The following is an 18345-nucleotide window of genomic DNA, read 5'->3' on the forward strand; positions in this document are numbered from 1 at the left end:
TGATGAGATGGATTTATGTAGGCAATAATACTAGGGGTGTAGTAAGAGGAACAGACATATGTAATTTAGTTTTGCAAGATAGTCAAATCCTATACCTACAGAAAGTCCTAAAAGCTCTAGATATTTGACAAATTTTTGATTTTAATACTTATTCTACTTAAACTAAGATTTAATTTGAATTTCTCTAGGAACTTGGTCAAAAAATATATAATAGTATTGATTTCTATGGATTTGGTTTGTTGTTGGATGGTTTTTATAGGTTTAGACACCCTTTATTATGATAATGATAATGTTTTTAATTATTTGCTCTTCTAAAGGTATGGATGTGAATGCAAAGGTATCTTCTTCATGTTTTTTGTTTGAGTCCTAATATTACTACTTCTGTCTATAAACATCACCAACATTGCTTGTCTTATAATTAATTTCTACAACTACCGCTTGAAAAAAATTATTTTGACAACAAATTGCTAAAGGAAATTGAAAATCTTAGGGTCTTTACTTCTTGTCGGAAATATATATTAGACTAATAAGTGTGGAGATCAAAACCCATATTACATAAAACCAATTGGCTTATGTTAAAGTCCAATCCACACACTTATATACCACTCACTTTAATTAGATGTGAGACTCTCTTTCTTTTTATTTGAGTCTCTAACACCTTCACTTAAGTGCAACCACTATAGGTTGTTAGACTTACCATTTGACTCAGTCGATTTTTAGCTGGGTGTTTATCACTTGTATCAAGGAACACTTAAACTGTTAGACGCACTGTTTAGGTCGTGCTTTAATAGCATATTGAAAATATATTGAGCTTATAGGTGTAAAGATCAAAACTCATATTATGCAAATTCGATTGGCTTGTGTTAAGGTCTAACCCACACACTTATATACCACTCACTTTACTCAATTTTATTAGATGTGAGACTCTCTTTATTTTTATTTGAGTCTCCAACACCCTAGCTTAAGTGTAACCACCATAGGCTGTTAAACCTATGGTTTGACTCAACTGGTTTTTAGTTGGGTGCATTATCACTTGTATCTAAGAAAACTTTAGATTGTTAAACCCACTATTTGGCTTATGATTTGATACCATATCAAAAATATATATTAGACTTATAAGTATAGAGATCGAAACCCATATTATACAAAACCAATTGGCTTGTGTTAAAGTCCAATCCCCACATTTATATACCACTCACTTTAATTAGATGTGAAACTTTATTTCTTTTTATTTGAGTTTCTGATACTTCTCCAAAACGGCAAATTGGCATGGGGTGTTAAGGATGAGATTCAAAAACTCAACGACATTGTCAACACTATCAAATCTATTCTTCTCAATGCTGAGGAATAGCATAACAAAATGAGCCAATAGGCAACTAGTTGGTTCTAAAGGCTTAAAGATGCATTTTAAAGTGCAAATGGTTAGACGATTTCTCTACTAAACTTCGACAGTGTGAGGTGATGAATGAAAATAGATAGGCAAATGAGAATGTCATAAGCGATTTTTAGTTAAGGATGTGGGTGTATGTCTTTGAGGATTTTATGGTGAAGATAATTGTTGAAAAGATAATAAAATCTACAACTAAAAAAGAAATGAACTGCAAGAATTCCTTAGAAAAGAAATTGATGGGAAAAAGATATCTACTAGTTTTGGATTATGCATAAAATGATAAGAAAAATAAATTGAATGAGTTGACTAATCTATTAATGAATGGTTCAAAAGGAAGCAAGATAGTGGTTACTACACATACTAAAGTAGTTGCTAAAGTTACTAGTAAACTTGAATCTTATGTCTACACCTTGGTAGGACTAGATGAAAAAAATTCTTGGTCTTTGTTTGCTCAAATTGCCTTTAAATATAAGGTAGAATCACAAAATTAATAAAGATGGGAAAAGGGATTATAATAAAGCATGGTAGAGTTCCTCTTGCCATACTGACAATAACACTATTAATGTTTGGTAATACTAAGGCAGATGATTGGTTAAATTTTATAGATAATGAAATGCCAAAGGTGATTAAAGAAGAAAGTGATAGTTTACTATTGCTCAAGCTCAACTATGATCATCTCCCTTCAAACTTGAAATAATGTTTTGCTTATTGTGCATTGTTTCCTAAGGATTATAAGATTAAGAAGCAAAAATTTATTTATCTTTGGATGGCACAAAGGTTTCTTAAAATGTCAAACAATGAATATCTAGAAGATGTTGGCAATAAGTATTTTAGGACTCTACTTCTAGGATCATTTTTCCAAAATCTAGAAGATGATAGATGGGGTAATGTTGTTGCTTGTAAGATGCATGATCATCTGCATGACCTTACCGAATTAGTTGCAGGAACTAAATGCATAATGCAAACTTTTGTAAGGTTAAAAGTGTGAATGTAAGATATCACCATTTATCACTTGATTATGGTGAAGTAAAAGCATCATGGACATTTCTAGTTGTGTTATGTAGTGAAAATAATATAAGAACTTTGCTTTTGATTTGTAGATTAAATTGGGGTTTCAACTTGGATAATGGTGATGAAACTTTAACAAGTTATGAATACTTACATGCATTGAGTTCAAATAGGCAAGGATATTAAGGTTTAGGATATTTTAGTCGATTTTTCTCTCTCCTATCATGTGCTCTCTCCTCTCTCTAAAACCTTAAACACTTTTCCTCTTCTATTTGTTGCTTAACCTTTGTTGGTTTTCTCTCATTTCCTTTGTCTAGCTGGTGGCCCTTTTGGTGCTAGCCACCCTATTGGGGACCCCTCTAATCTTTAGTTTCCTTTCTATTTTCTCCTTTTTGCCTTTTTTTTATGGTTTGCTTCTGTCAGTTCCTTTTTGTTTGTGTTATGGTATATGTGGTTGTGTCATTTTTCCTTTTTGTGTTATTGGGCTGTTTGGTTTTTCTATGTTCAGGTGGTGTTGTTGGTGTGTTTGGCTTGCATTTTCTATTTCTATTTATATGTAATGGCTCTGGGTTTCCTCTTTCTAGTGGTTTCCTTGTAGTGGTATGATAGAAGTGGTGTCAGTGCTTCCTCTTTAGTTGATGCTCATTGCTTTTTATCTTTAGGAGAAAAGGTGTTCCTACCTGTAAGTGGAATGTTGTTAGGTTCAATTTTTTGCACTAGTGTTTTGTGGATTTGTTGACTTTATCCATGTGGTTCCTTAGCTACATGGCTACCAGAGTGTTTATTTTTGCCAACATGTTTTATTTGGCCTTGTTGTAAGTTGTTTCCTCTTTTATGTAGACTATTTCTTTTTAAAGTGGGATGTTGGAAGTGTGTGGTTCTTTGTAAGTAGTGCTAGATGGTTGGGGTTCCTTAGCTTAGTTCTTTTTATGGGGATATGCCTCTTTCTGTTAAGAATGGTGATAGTAAAAACAATCCCTCTATGCTGAAACCTTGGAATAAATTATTCGACTGTAAAAAGATTGTATCAAAGCTAAAGTATTTCCTTTATCACTTAAGGAAGTCTCTAAATAGAGCTTTTGTAGCTCCGCCAAAGGAACTCGCAGACCAAAATGCTAAAAAATGGGAGTTATATGTGACTAGTTTCTTTCTTGGTAGAAGGATTCATTTCCTTGTGGTGAAGAGATATGCCGAAAAAATGTGGGCAAGTTAGGCATCATTACTAATGGAAGAGGAACATTTATTCTCAAATTCAAAAGTGAGGAGGATCTCATGAGAGTTTTTGGGGAAGGAACCTGGGTTATGGGAGGCTAGCCTTTTTTGATTCAAAGGTCGAAAAGGAATCTAGTAATGGAAACAGAGAACATTAAGGCAGTGGCGGTTTAGGTGAAAATTTATAATAATCCATTGGAATTTTAGAGTGCCAAAGGGCTAAGTCTTTTATCGAGCAGCCTTGGAAAGCCATTTTATTTAGACTCGGTGATAGAGGATATATTATGACTGGAATTCGTGAGAGTGTGTATTGAAATAAAGGTGGAGGAAAATTTTCTAGATTTCATTGACACAAAGCTACCAAACGAAAGTAATATGGAATTGAAAGTTAAATACAATTGGAGGCCATTGAAATATAGTAAATGTAAAAAGCTATGGCCATGTTCAAGAAGAATGTAAAATAAGTGCTGAGAAGAAGTCTTGGAGTAATGGCTTAAATCCAAAAAGGGGTCTTAGAAGTAGAGAAAAAAGCAATGATAAAAAGGTTTTTGTTAAAGAATTTTGTAAGAATAAGGTGCTACCAATTCAGGATATTATTGGTAATAGAACTAAGAAGCTCCCAGAACAATTTGCTCACCTTATTGAGGAGGTAACATTCAATAAGAAAGAAGGGAGGATTAAGACAATTCCCAAGGCTTATGAGGCTAAATTAGCGGAAAAAGGAAAGGAGGTGATTAAGATTAGTAAGGAGGAATCTAAGAAAAGAAAAGGAAAAGAGTTGTTGATAAGTAAGAACAAAAATAGGAAACCTTGAAGCATTATAATCAATGAAGGTGGGAAAGAAGAACAAGAGTTTGATTCAAATGATGATAAAATGGAATCTCCTTTACTAATGACATTTGAAAAATTACTAAAGGTAGATGAAAAAAGTATAAATAGGGCCTCAATGAGCATGATAAGCAAATACCAAAAGAAGAAACTTACCAAGAAGAGAAGACAGTCCAATTCCACCAAACCTTCTAATGATTAATCTTGTAGCTTGGAATATTAGGGGATTAAACTTCGCACTAAAACAAAAGGAAATGAAACTTGTTATAGCTAGGAATAAGATTGACCTATGTGTTATTCTTGAGACCAAAGTGAGGAAGGAAAATAGCGAGAAGATTATATGAAATATTTTTAGTGATTAAGATTTTGTGAACAACAATGACATTAATTCTAAGGGTAGTGTTTGGGTGGCTTAGAACCAAAGAATTATAAATGTGTCAATTATCAATATAGATGAGCAAAACATTCATATAGAAGTTATCATTTTATCTAGCAAAGAAAAGTTTTTTCTAACTATAGTTTATGGTATGAATTGCTATATTGATAGAAGAAAGCTTTGGGAGGAGCTTCAGAAGATTTATGGTTGCTCATATCAGTCCCTGTGGATCATCTTTAGAGACTTTAACGTCATGCAAAATGGTCAAAAGAAAGATGAAGGTTCTAATTCATGGGAAAGATATAAAGATGAGTTAAATGAGTGCTACAAGAGTATTCAAATAGATGACCTTAGATATATGGGTAGTTTTCACACTTAGAATAACCAAAGTGAAGGAGACAAGAGAGTGAGTTGTAAGCTTGATAGAATTCTTGCAAATGAGAAGTGGGTTGACAAATTTCCAAGATCTTTTGGTTGGTTCCCTCTTGGAATCATTTCAAAAAACTACTCGAGTATCCTCATTGGTGGGAAAGGAATACAAACTAAGAGGCCTCCTTTCAAGTTCTTCAACTATTAGATGAAGGATTAGAACTTCATGCAAATTGTGGAAAGTGTTTGGAAGAGAAGTATAAGAGGTAATCTTATGTTTAAGCTTTATTCTAAGCTTAAATTGGTCAAGGCTAAACTAAAGGAGTTAAAGAAGAATAAGCATTATTGGTATTTGTCAGAGAGAGTTAAGCTTGCTAGGACTGATGTAGAAAGAGTTTAGACTAAGCTCTCTAAATGCCCTTATGATGGTAGTTTGATTGAAGAAGAAAAAGGGAAAGCTTAAAAGTTTAGAAGATTAAGTTAGAGAGAGAAGTCCTTTATAAAGCAAAAATCTAGGGTGAATTGGTTAAACGAAGATGATCAAATTACTTGTTATTTCCATAAGTACATTAAAGAGAGAGTTAATAGAAATGCCATTAAAAGCATTTGTCGTGAAGATGGAGAACTTGTGATGGATAAAAAGAAAGTGAAGATGGAATTTATTGATTTCTTTATAAAGCTTCTTCCAGAGCAAAACCATGTGAAGGAGGAGAGGAATATTGATAAAGTGCTTGATTATAAAATTCCTGTAGAGAAAAGTAGTCACATGATTAGAGAGGTCACGAGAGAAGAGATAAAAAAGTCATCTTTGCCATGGGTAACAATAAGGCCCTGAGTTTCGATGGCTTTAAAGCTTATTTCTACAAGAAGGCTTGAAGTGTGGTTGGTTAAGATGTGATTGAAGCTATCAAGGATTTTTCAAGAATGGCACTTTCCTTGAAGAGGTAAATTGCACAATTATTGCGCTTGTTCCTAAATGTTCTAATCCTACTTTTTGCAAAGACTTTAGACCTATTTCTTGTTGTAATATAATCTATAAATGTATTACTAAGATTATGGCAAATAAACTCAAAGGTATCCTCTCTAACTTTATTAATAAAGCCCAAATGGCCTTCATGGAAGGAAGAGAGATTGGCCATAATATCCTCCTAGCCAAGAGCTAATGTATAAGTACCATAAGAAGAATGGGGTGAGCAAAAGATGTGCCATAAAAGTTGATCTCTTCAAGGCTTATGACATGGTTAGATGAGAGTTTTTATTGAAAGTGTTCTATGTGATTGGGGTTCAACCCACTTTTGTAGGATGGATTAAGGAGTGCATTACCATTCCTTCTTTTTCTATTTGCATAAATGGGGAATTAAAAGGTTTCTTCAACAGTTCTAGAGGATTAAGACAAGGGGATCCCATATCACTCTATCTCTTGGTTATTGCCATGAAGGTTCTCTCTAAAATCCTCCAAAATATGGTAGTTAAGGATGGGTTTAAGTTTTATTGGAAGTGCAAAAAGAATGGTATCACTCACTTTTGTTTTGTGAATGATCTCTTTTTTTTTTGTAAAGTTAGTGTTAAAGCCATTGACTTAGTTAAGAAAGGTCTTGAGGAATTCTTTAAATGGTCGGGCTTGAAGGCTAACGAGAATAAAAGTTATGTTTTTTTCTCCAAAGTTACTAAGGATAAAAAGCTTGAGATAACTAGACGCCTACATTTTGAGGAAGAGATTTTTCCTTTTTCTTACCTTAGTGTCCCTATAATCTCTTCCAAATTCTCCTTCAATGGTTGCAAACCTCTTTTAAGTCATATTATAGGAAGAATTTGTTCTTGGAAAAGCAATTTTCTCTCTTATGCCAATAGACTTGTGCTCATCAATTCTATCTTGTTTAGCATTCAAATCTGTTGGGCCTCTATCTTCATACTTCCCTTTAAAATGCTATCTTGTTTAGCATTCAAATCTATTGGGCCTTTATCTTCATACTTCCCTTTAAGGTGATCAAAGAGATTGAATCCATGATAAGAGCTTTCTTTTGGGCTATAGTTGGTCTAAATAAAAAGAAAACCAAAATAGCTTGGAATGAAATATACAAGCCAAAAAATGAAAACGGTCTCAAAATTTTTAGCTATAAGGAATGGAATAAGATTGTCTTTTCAAAACACATATGGGACCTTTGGAAACCTTTAAGCAATTCCTTTTAGGCTAATTAGATTAAAACTAATCGATTTGGGAATAAAAGTTTAGAGGAGATAAATGTTGGAAATTCTAGCCCTTGGAATTAGAAGAAATCAATAAAGCTTAAGGAGTTTATAAAGAATAGAATCAAGATAAAGATTGGTGATGGTAAGACTACTCTTCTTTGGAAAGATTGTTGGCATCCCCTTGGTCCTCTTATTAATAGGTTTGGATAAAGAATGGCCTATGAAGCTCATTTGAATTTAAATTGCAAAGTGAAGATGATAGTCAATGGAAAAGCTTGGAGTGGGCTACCGTTTTGTCTTGGAATTTAATGGAGGTAAAGAACTTGTTGATTTTCTGCCATCAGGTGAAAAGGACAGGTTGGTGTGGCTCCCCAACCATAATGGTAAGCTCTCTATCAACATAGCTTCGAATGAAATTAGAGCCAAAGGGTAATAGGTTTGTTGGAGTGGGGTGGTGTGGCATAAAAAATATATTCTTAGACATTCTCTTATTCTTTGGATAGCTATGAAAGGGAAGCTTTCCATGAGAGCTAAACTTGCAAAGCATGGTGTTATTAATTCGACAAAGTATGTCCTTTGTAATGAAAAGGAAGAAAACTTGAACCACCTTCTTTTCCAATGCTCTTTTAGCTAACTGTGACATAGAAGATTTATTTGTCAACCTTAGAGCATTTATGTGGAAGAGATCGCGCTCATTCTTGGAGGAAAAATAGCTTGCAAAATCTTATGTGCAAGATAAGTCTTACAGTCGCGATGTATGCAATTTGGATGGAAAGGAATACAAGGTGTTTCTCAAATGTATTTTCTTCCAAAGCACAAATTATGAGTAGCATCAAGAGAGTTTGTGGCCATAAAGGAGCAAAGTTTGAGAATATGAAAAAATTAAGAAGGAATGAAGAAGTTGTAAGAGATGGGGTTTGTCGAGTTGTATCTTTAAAGAAGCATTACAAAGTTAATGCTTTGGATGCCTTCTTGTGGTTGGTTTATCTAACTTGTAGGTTATTTTGTAGGTTTACGTTAGATATGTTAAGGTGGTCAAAGTTGTGTAAGAAGGTTGAGCCCTGAGTTTTAGCTTTGTTTGATAGTAGTGTGTTTACCAAGGGTCTAGCACAAAAATGAAAGACCTTTTTATTGTTGCTTCTTGTGGCTGGTTCTCTTTTTCCTCTTGTTTTCGTCGTGTTGGTCCATCTCTTGTTTGTTTAGTTGAGTTGTTGGTAGTCTTGTTTAAGATAAAGGTTATGTTAAAGGCCTTTCCTGCTTGTCTTTTGATTCTTGTTAGCCCCTTCTTCTCCTGGTCATTAAGAATTCTGAAGGCAAAAGTTATGTTGCCCTCTTATTGTTGGTTGGGCAGCTGCATTGAAGTTTGCTGGATTTTGTCCTTTAAGGAAGCTACTTCTATTGGTTTTAGTATGTAGGAATATTTTTTGTTGGCTGGATAGCTTTATTTTGCTTGCTAGAGTTGCTCTTTGCTTTTCTTTCCATTTTGAGAAGGCTTAGAGTTTGTGATTGGTGTTTTCTCCTTGTCTTGTTGTACATGTGTAAATGGATGTATATGGTTATTTTTGCTTATGGTTGTAGATGTGTTTTGGGTTAGTTTGTTCTTTAGTTTTTGTGTACAGTGCTCTATCTTGTTTTCAATCTTATTTTTGTTTGGCCAGATAGAAAGTAAGAGAGCAGTGTTCTTGGGTTGTTGTATGTCTTCGGCTTTGCCGTTTCCTTTGTTTCGGGCTTTTAGGTCCTTTTGCTTTCTTCAATGCATACTTAGCAAAAAAAAACTATTGAGTTCAAATGGAAAAGTTTTCAGTTTAATTGGTAAGTTGAAGCATTTGCGATATCTTAGTTTTTTTGGTGTAAATATTAAACTACTCTCTGATTCATTATCAAGACTAATAAATTTGGAAACATTAGACCTCTCTTACCATAGTGAGCTTATGGAACTACTAAGAGATATTTAAAAAAAATGGTGAACCTTAGACATTGTAAAAATAAAAGTGTGATTCTTTAACTGGAATGCCATATGGACCGAGGCATTTAACTAATCTTCTGACTTTACCACTATTTGTAGTAAGCCAAGGCCAACAGAAAAAGTAATCATAGTGGGACAGAGGAATTATATGGGTTGAACAACTTGAGAGGAAAACTCAAGATTAAAAACCTAAAATTTGAGGCAGGTAGAAAGTCGGCCAACTTAGAAGGGAAACAATTTCTTCGGTCTATGACATTGGATTGGTGAAGAAGTGATGATAGGGAGGTTCAAGGAAATGAAGGAATAGATGAAGTAGAGGTGTTAGAAGGTCTAAAGCCACACCTAAATCTTAAGAAAATCAGTGTGAGATCATTCATGGGCGTTAACTATGTGATTGGCTTTTGTCTCTTACAAAGTTAACTTCAATTAGTATTAAAAAATGTAGAAAATGCAAACATGTCCCAACATTGGATAAATTGCCATGTTTAAGGACTCTGTTTCTTAGCCATATAGATGATCTGGAGTATATCTTAGATAAAGCAAATAAGAGTACGTCCACATCGCCAGTAACATTCTTCCTATCGCTTGACCAATTCACCCTTTACGATTGTCCTGAATTAAAGGGATGGTGGTGGAAGCATGATTATAATGATACAGAGTTGCCTTCATTTCCTTGTCTTTCCAAATTAGATATCCAAAACTGTCCCAATTTGATGTTCATGCTGCTATATCCATCTTTGAAAGAATTGAAATTGCTCAAGATCAACTCGAAACCGCTGCAGTAGAATATGACGATGACATTGATGAATAAAGGAGAACCATCAACTTCCTCATGCCTTTCTACTCCTCTCTCCAACTTAAAGTCAATGCTTCTATTTAAATTCTTGAACTAGAATCTTTTTTAGTGGGTGCGATGCAAAATATGACTGTTCTTATGGACTTGAAAATTCTGTCATGTCGAAAAATTCTTCAACTAGATCAAGCATTAAAGTTTCTCCCATCTCTCCAAAATTGCATAATTACATCCAATGAAGAACCTGAGCCTAAATGGGAAGATATTCGTCGTATAGGTCTTTGTTTCATACCCAATTTCGTTTAAATTTAGAGGAGAATTCTTCTTAAATAGGTTAATACTTCTCTCCAAATTTATCGATCAATCATACTTAATCCTTTTTTTCTTATTATTATTATTTTTTGAGTAAATATTGTCCTTTAATGTCTTTTGTAACAGTTCCTTGTTATTGTATCAGCAATTGTTTTGCTGCTTCAACAAATATGCAGATAGAGGAATTATCGTCTTATTTCTTGTTCTGGTGTTTACTAGGATGAATAAAAAGTTCAAAGAAATATTAATGTGTATATATGTTACATATAATATTTTCTGGTTATATTTCATAACGCTTACAACTTCCTTATCATTTAGATAATGGAAATGTAGTGCACATTCCAATAGCAGAGCATTGAATGAAGGGTGGATGTTAGGCATAATTTGGGATAATTTTAACTAGGGATTGATCCCAACCAAGTTAGCTTGAGCTTAATTGTCAGTTTAACTCGTTTGAGCTTGAAATGAACAATCAGGGGTCAAGCTTGAGCCATGAGTATATGATGTTATTGAGTTTGAGTTTGAAGTTGAGCCATGAGGATATTTGATTTGATAGGTTTGCAAGCAACTTGTGTATATAGATAAAACAACATCATTTTAACTAATTTAAAATGATATCGTCGTTTTGCCCCAATATAACTTTATGTAAACGGTGTAAAATGGCATCTTTTAACAATATAATTTAGAGTCCAAATAATATTGTTTTACTCCAAGTTTATTAGAAGAAGCACAAATTCTGGACTTCTTTTTTGGTCCTCTTATATTGATGATGAACTCACAATATGAGCACAACAAAGGTAAAATTGCAAAACTTCATGGTTACTTTGATGCTTTTTCTTTTTACATAATTATATAATGTAGAATATGGTCATAATAACATACAAAAATATTTGGTGTTGTAAGCTAGAGAGACAATGATTCACTTGATTTTAATGGATGAGCAACTATTCATAATGATTGAGCATGATGGCTTCAATTTTTTTGGCCAAGTTCTTCAGCCTTTGTACGAGAAAATTGGAAAGAAGCAAGCTAAGCCAGACTATCAAAGAGTTGTTTATGTTGAAGCAAGAAGACTGAAGAAAATTTTTAAATAATGTACCAAGGAATCTTACTTTTGGCTTGTGAAGGTTTGATGCGCAAAGCATTGAGTACATGATGACCACTGCACATTAGGTGGATCAAATATGATCGTTAAATAAAATAATAATAATTTTGCCCAACTAAGGCCCTCAAAGAGAGGATTAGACATTACAAAGACGATGTTTAGTTATTTCAGGGACTAAGAAATAAAAAATATGGTAACTATTATTTGGATTTTTTTTAATAATCAATTTCATGAATGAGGGAAAATTTTAATATGCACAGGAGGTTGTTGTGTGATAGAAATCTCATAACATATTAGGTGCACAACTCACATTATCAATCTATTGGTCCAAGATAGGGTTGATAAGATTAAACAAGTTATTAAAAACATCCAGGAGAGTGTTAAGAATGTCAAAACAAGTGAGGTGAGGTAGTTGTCATTGTGAGTTTTTGAAGATTTTCAATGACGTAACCAATATAGTAAAAGGACTAAGGAGATTTTTACAGAACAGGAATTTGATCCTGATCCGAATGTGGCAAGCATGATTACTAGGATAACAATTAAGTTTGATAAGTATTGAGAGAGGTAAATGTGTCTATGGCTATTGCGAGCACTATGGATTTGAGGTAAATAACTTGAAATGAATTGTGGGTTTTTTTATTTCTACATATTCTGTTCTCATTAGACATATTACTAATTTACTTATTTCTAATTTGTTATTTATCTTTGTGAATTTTCTATGATAAAGTTTGATATGTTAAGTTGACTTTTCCCATTTTATATCATTAATAGAAGACCATAGAATCATTATACAATGAACGTGTGGATATTGTTTTCACAAAAATACAAAACATCCCACAATCATAAACACAATTTATTGAATCAGGTATAATTTTTTATTAACTATTTGTTTAAAAACTTGATTTAAAATATTATGTATTTATTAGGACGTCAACCTTGTAGGCAAAACATCCAAGTCTTGAATTTCCCATGATAAATGTTAGATTTTAGGATCATTATTACACCGAGTTTCAATTCCAGATTCACATATATGAGAAAGGGTTTTAAGAAACACAAATAATCAAATCAAGATGCAAAAGATTTACTTGGTTCGGGTTACCAAATTGAAACCCTACATCCAAAGCAGAGACAAAGCTTTAATCGAATCCACTATGAATCAAAATAAGAGTTCAACTTACAATATAACAAACTTTCGACCAAGACGCAGAAACACCGACAACATTAATTGATAACAGGAGCCCAATAACAAGTCATAATACATAGACTTAGAACCTCTTCAGTTGATCAAAGAAATCCAGAAGATTTCCTCTCTAACTCAAACCGTAGAGAGACTTCTAATGAGAAAACCCGAGGAGCTGTAATCGAGAGAGAAAAAAATAAAAGCTTCCAGCCCTTTCTACCATATTTTAGCCATCCAAGGGAAATGACTTTTAACCTTAAAGTTTAGAAAAAAAGACTCGAAGGACTAAATTACCCTTTGACTTATAAGAAGACTTAACAACCCTTATAATCATCACACAATTACGATTCTACCCTTCAGGTTTAAGCCACACTACATCACAAATCTCCACCTTGGCTTAAACCTATAAGTGAACTCCATTAGATCTTTCTCTGCAAGCAACAAAAACATTACACTTGACATACTTTAAGCAAGCTTAAAGCTTCTCTAAACTTGCTTATAGGTACTGTTTTTGTTAGGACATTAGTTGGATTAGCACTAGACTCAATTTTCTCAATCCTAAGTTGACCACTAGACATAATATCTCTAATAAAATGAAGTTTTACATCAATGTGCTTTGTTCTCTCATGAAAAACACTATTCTTTGAAAGATGTATAACACTTTGAGAATCACTGCAAACCACAGATGCAGCATTTGATAATCCCAGTTCAGCTAAAATTCCCTTTAACCATAAAGCTTATTTCACAGTTTCAGTTAAGGCTATATATTCTGCTTCTGTAGTCGACAAAGCTACAATATGCTGCAAATTGCACTTCTAACTCACCACATTACCTCTAAAAGTGAAGATAACATCCTCTTACCAGAGTATGGTTTGTAGCATTAGTGGTATAAAGTAAACCATAACTTGATGACCCTTTTAGATATTTTAATAACCACTTAATAGCATGTCGTTTCCTTACAAAGATTACTCATAAACCTGCTAATTAAACTAATAGCATAAGCAATATCTAGCCTAGAACCAATCATTGCATACATCAAGCTACCAACTATATTAGAATAAGGTAGATTTTTCATAAAATCAGATTTATCATTAGATAAAACAGTTGTAGCTTTTAATCTAAAATGAGCACCTAATGGATCATTTATAGATTTTGCTTCAGACATTTTATAAATTTCAAGAATCTTTTTAATATAAACAGATTGAGATAGAAATAAGTACTCTTTTGTTCTATCTCTCACAACATCCATTCCCAAAATTCTTTTAACAGGACCTAAGTCTTTCATTTCAAATTTAGAGTTTAGCATGCGTTTCAATTTATTTAAGACAGGTTTGTTTTTGGAAACCAAGAGCATATCATCAACATATATTAAAAGATAAACATAATCATCATGTTCAAATTTCATATAATACACACAATGATCATAATTGCATCTAAGAAAACCAATAAAAAAAACAAATTCATCAAACCTTTTATACCATTGCCTTGGGGACTGTTTCAATCCATATAATGATCTATGTAACAAGCAAACCTTCTATTTAGTACCAGGTTTTACAAAACCTTCAGGTTGCCCCATGAATATTTGTTCTTCCAGTTTTCCATGCAAGAAAGTTTTAATGACTTCCATTTGTTCAACTTCTATATCAAACAATGTTGCCCAGACAAAATGAGTCTAATAGATGTTTGTTTGACTATAGGAGAAAAAACCTCATGATAATCCACTTATTCCCTTTAAGAAAAACCTTTTACCGCAACTTTAGCCTTAAATCTAGGTTCCTCTATCTAGGTATTCCAGGTTTTCTTTTGAACGCCCATTTGCAGCCAATTACTTTCTTGTTTGGCCTATCCACTAAAGACCATGTATTGTTTTTCCATAAAGAAAGCATTTCATTTTTCATGGCTTTTTTCCACTGAGAACTATAGTTACTATCACAAACCTGCTTATAATTCAAAGGTTCATCCATTTCAATCACATCACCTATTTGAAAGGCATAGGATATAAAATTTGCTTGTGAAAATCTAGTAGGAGGTTTTGTTTCTCTTCTAGTTCCATCTCTTACTAATTGATAATTGGTTAAGTCTGGATTTTCATCACTATGTGAACTTTCACCATGACCCTGTAGTGGTGGTTGCTGATTCGAGCCTAAGATTTCATACTTTAGAGCATGAATTAAATCCAAACCCAAATCAGGTCTACTACTTGACTCTTGAGACTTACTAGAAGAAGATGAAATACTATAAGTACTTTTAACAAGTGTCTCCACCTCAAACTGAACTTGCTCAGTTGATTTATTAGTAGAGAAAAGATTTTTATAAAATTTAAATTCATTGAAAGTAACATCCCTACTAACAGCACACTTTTTCTTATCAATCAACCACAATTTATAACCCTTTGTACTTGATAGGTAGCCTAGGAACACAACTTTTGGAGCTCTTGGATTTAACTTTCCCTGATTCACATGCACATATGCTAAGCAACCAAATGGTCTTAAATGATTAAGAGATGGTGGTCTATTTGACCACATTTCCATAGGTGTTTTAAAGTCTAATACAGATAATAAGGATCTATTTATTAGATAACATGCAGCTAGTAGAGCTTATACCCAAAATCTTTTACTCAAACCTGAATCAGACATTATACACCTAACTTTATTAAGAATTGTTTTATTCTTTCTTTCAGCAAGACCATTCTATTGAGGGGTTTCAGTATAGGTTCTATGTCTAAGAATGCTATGCTTTTTACAAAAATCAGAAAACAATTTATTACAATATTTAAGCCTATTATCAGTTCTAAGAACTTTAATTCTTTTCGCAGTTTGATTTTCAACCAGTGTTTTCTAGTCCTTAAAACAATTAAATGCTTCATCCATTTGTTTTAGAAAATAAACCTATACTCTCCTAGAGTATTCATCAATGAATGTGATAAAATTATGAGAATTTGATAAGGAATTTGGAACTTGAGGAGATCCCCACAAATCAAAATGCACATAGTCTAAAATACCTTTGGATCTATGAGTGGCAGGTGCAAATTTCAATTTATGAGATTACCAAGCACACGATTTTCACAGAAATCAAGATAAGATAAGGTTTTTGAATCAATTAATTTCTGTTTAGTCAATTCATGCAAGCCAGCTATACTAATGTGCCCTAATCTTTTATGCCACAATGCAGTTTCATTTTTAATATCAATATCAAAATTCATAACATCAGAAACTACATTACCATCCAAGATATACAAACCATGTGACAACTTTCCTTTCATCACAACCAAAGATCCTTTTGTTACTTTTAACGTACCATTTTATGATTTATAAACAAAACCACTTGAATCTAAAAGACCCAAAGAAATTAAATTTCTTCTCAATTTTGGTACAAGTCTAACATTCTCTAGGATTCTAATAGAACCATCATGCATTTTAAATTTCACATTGCCAACAGTAATAACATCACAAGAATCATCATTTCCCATTAAAACTTTCCCCCCATTTACATACTTTAAATTAGTAAGCCATTCTTTCTTTGGTGTCATATGAAATGTGCAACTTGAGTCTAATATCCACTCCTTATCTAGAACTCTTTCAGATGGAAGTAACACTTCAACACTTTCATAGCCATCCAAAAAATTTGCCAATTCTTGCTTTTCATAATGATTAACATGCATTTTCTTTTTCTTAGGATAGTTTCTTTTAAAATGACCTTCCTTATGACATTGCCAGCATGTTTTCTTAGACCTAGACTTAGACCTAGAAGGTTTTTTCTCTTTCTAACTATTTCTTTTATCAGACCTACCTCTAACTTGAAGACCTTCACACAATGACTTTTTCTTAAATTTTATTTCTAGGTCTTTAGATCTTAATGCACTTAGAACTTTTTCTAACGATAATGACTCTCTACCATGCTTAATGGTTGCTTTCACATCTTTAAAATATTCAAGCAAAGAGTTTAAAATTATTATTGCTTGATTTTTATCAGATATCTTTTCATCTATACTATTCAAATCAATAACAATTTTATTAAACTCATCAAGATTATCATCTAAAGATTTTGTTGAGTCCATTTTAAAGCCAAACAATTGTTTTTTTAAATAAATTTTTTTTGTCAAGGATTTAGTCATATACAATGATTCAAGTTTTAGCCATACTTTAGCAACAGTGTCAATATCATCAATCTTTCTCAAAACATTATCAAATAAATATAATATAAGAAAGCTATAGACAGTTTCCATTACCTCTATTTTTTTCTACATCAGCCATACCCTCTGAAAAATCGGATTGACTCCTAAGAGCTTCAGCACATTTCTGGTGTACCAAGACTGTAAACATCTTTTTTCTCCACATATTAAAATCTCCCCTTCCATTGAATCTTTCAATATCAATCCTAGTCTATACCATCTCCTTTTACTTTAAAATCTTTTAATTCTTTTCTCAAAAAAATGTTAACAGTATCACAGAAACATAGGTACACAATCAAATAATTATCATAGATAGGGCATTGATAAAGTAGTGAACAAAATTCAACAAAAATACTCAATATAAACCCTAAAAAAAGCTCTGATACCATTTGTTAGATTTCAGGATCATTATTACACCGAGTTTCAATTCCAAATTCATATATATGAGAAAGGGTTTTAAGAAACACAAATAATCAAATCAAGATGCAAAAGATTTACTTGGTTTGGGTTACCAAATTGAAACCCTATATCCAAGGTAGAAACAGAGCTCCAGTCGAATCCATTATAAATCAAAATAAGAGTTCAACTTACAATACAACAAACATTCGATCGAGAAGCAGAAACTCCAGTAAGATTAACTGATAACAGGAGCCCAATAACAAGTCACAATACACAAACATAAAACCCCTTCACTCGAACAAAGAAATCTAGAAGATTTCCTCTCTAACGCAAACCCTAGAAAGACTTCTAATAAGAAAACCCGAGAAGCTAAAATCGAGAGAGAAAAAAATAGAAGCTTCCAACCCTTTTTACCATATTTCAGCCATCTAAGGAAATGACTTTTAACCCTAAAGTTTAGAAAAAAACTACTACAAGGACTAAATTACCCTCTGACTTATAAGAAGATTTAACAATTCTTATAATCATCACACAATTATGATTCTGCCCTTCAGGTTCAAGCCACACTACATCACAGTAAATCAGTTAGAAATGAAGGTTGGCAGTGCTTAAGGGAGCACATGAGGAGGACATAATAAGAACCAATCGTTTAGTCAAAGTTGGAAATCTACCTAGAAGAAAGTTGTGTAAAGACTGTCGAGTGTTCAATCATATCAGATTTTAATACACTTTTATGGTGGCAAGACAATCCAAATAAAGACAAAATGCTTTCACTTAAGGCAACTGAAATCGCGACCTCTGAGAGAACATTAAGTTTTTCTTCTAGAGTAATATAAGAAATCTTTAGTTATAGAAACTATAAATATGTTTATGTATGAAGGTGATTGGGTCAAAATCATGCATTAGATGAAAAAATATGAAAAGTTAGTCAATTACTTTGTACAAATATCTATTCCTTTTGCTTATCATTCATTTCCTTGGTTGGAAATCTAATTTATTTTTTTATGAGCAATGTTATATACACATTTTTTTGCACATGATTTGGA

The sequence above is a fragment of the Mangifera indica genome, chromosome 10 (assembly GCF_011075055.1).
Source record: "Mangifera indica cultivar Alphonso chromosome 10, CATAS_Mindica_2.1, whole genome shotgun sequence".
Classification (NCBI taxonomy): domain Eukaryota; kingdom Viridiplantae; phylum Streptophyta; class Magnoliopsida; order Sapindales; family Anacardiaceae; genus Mangifera; species Mangifera indica.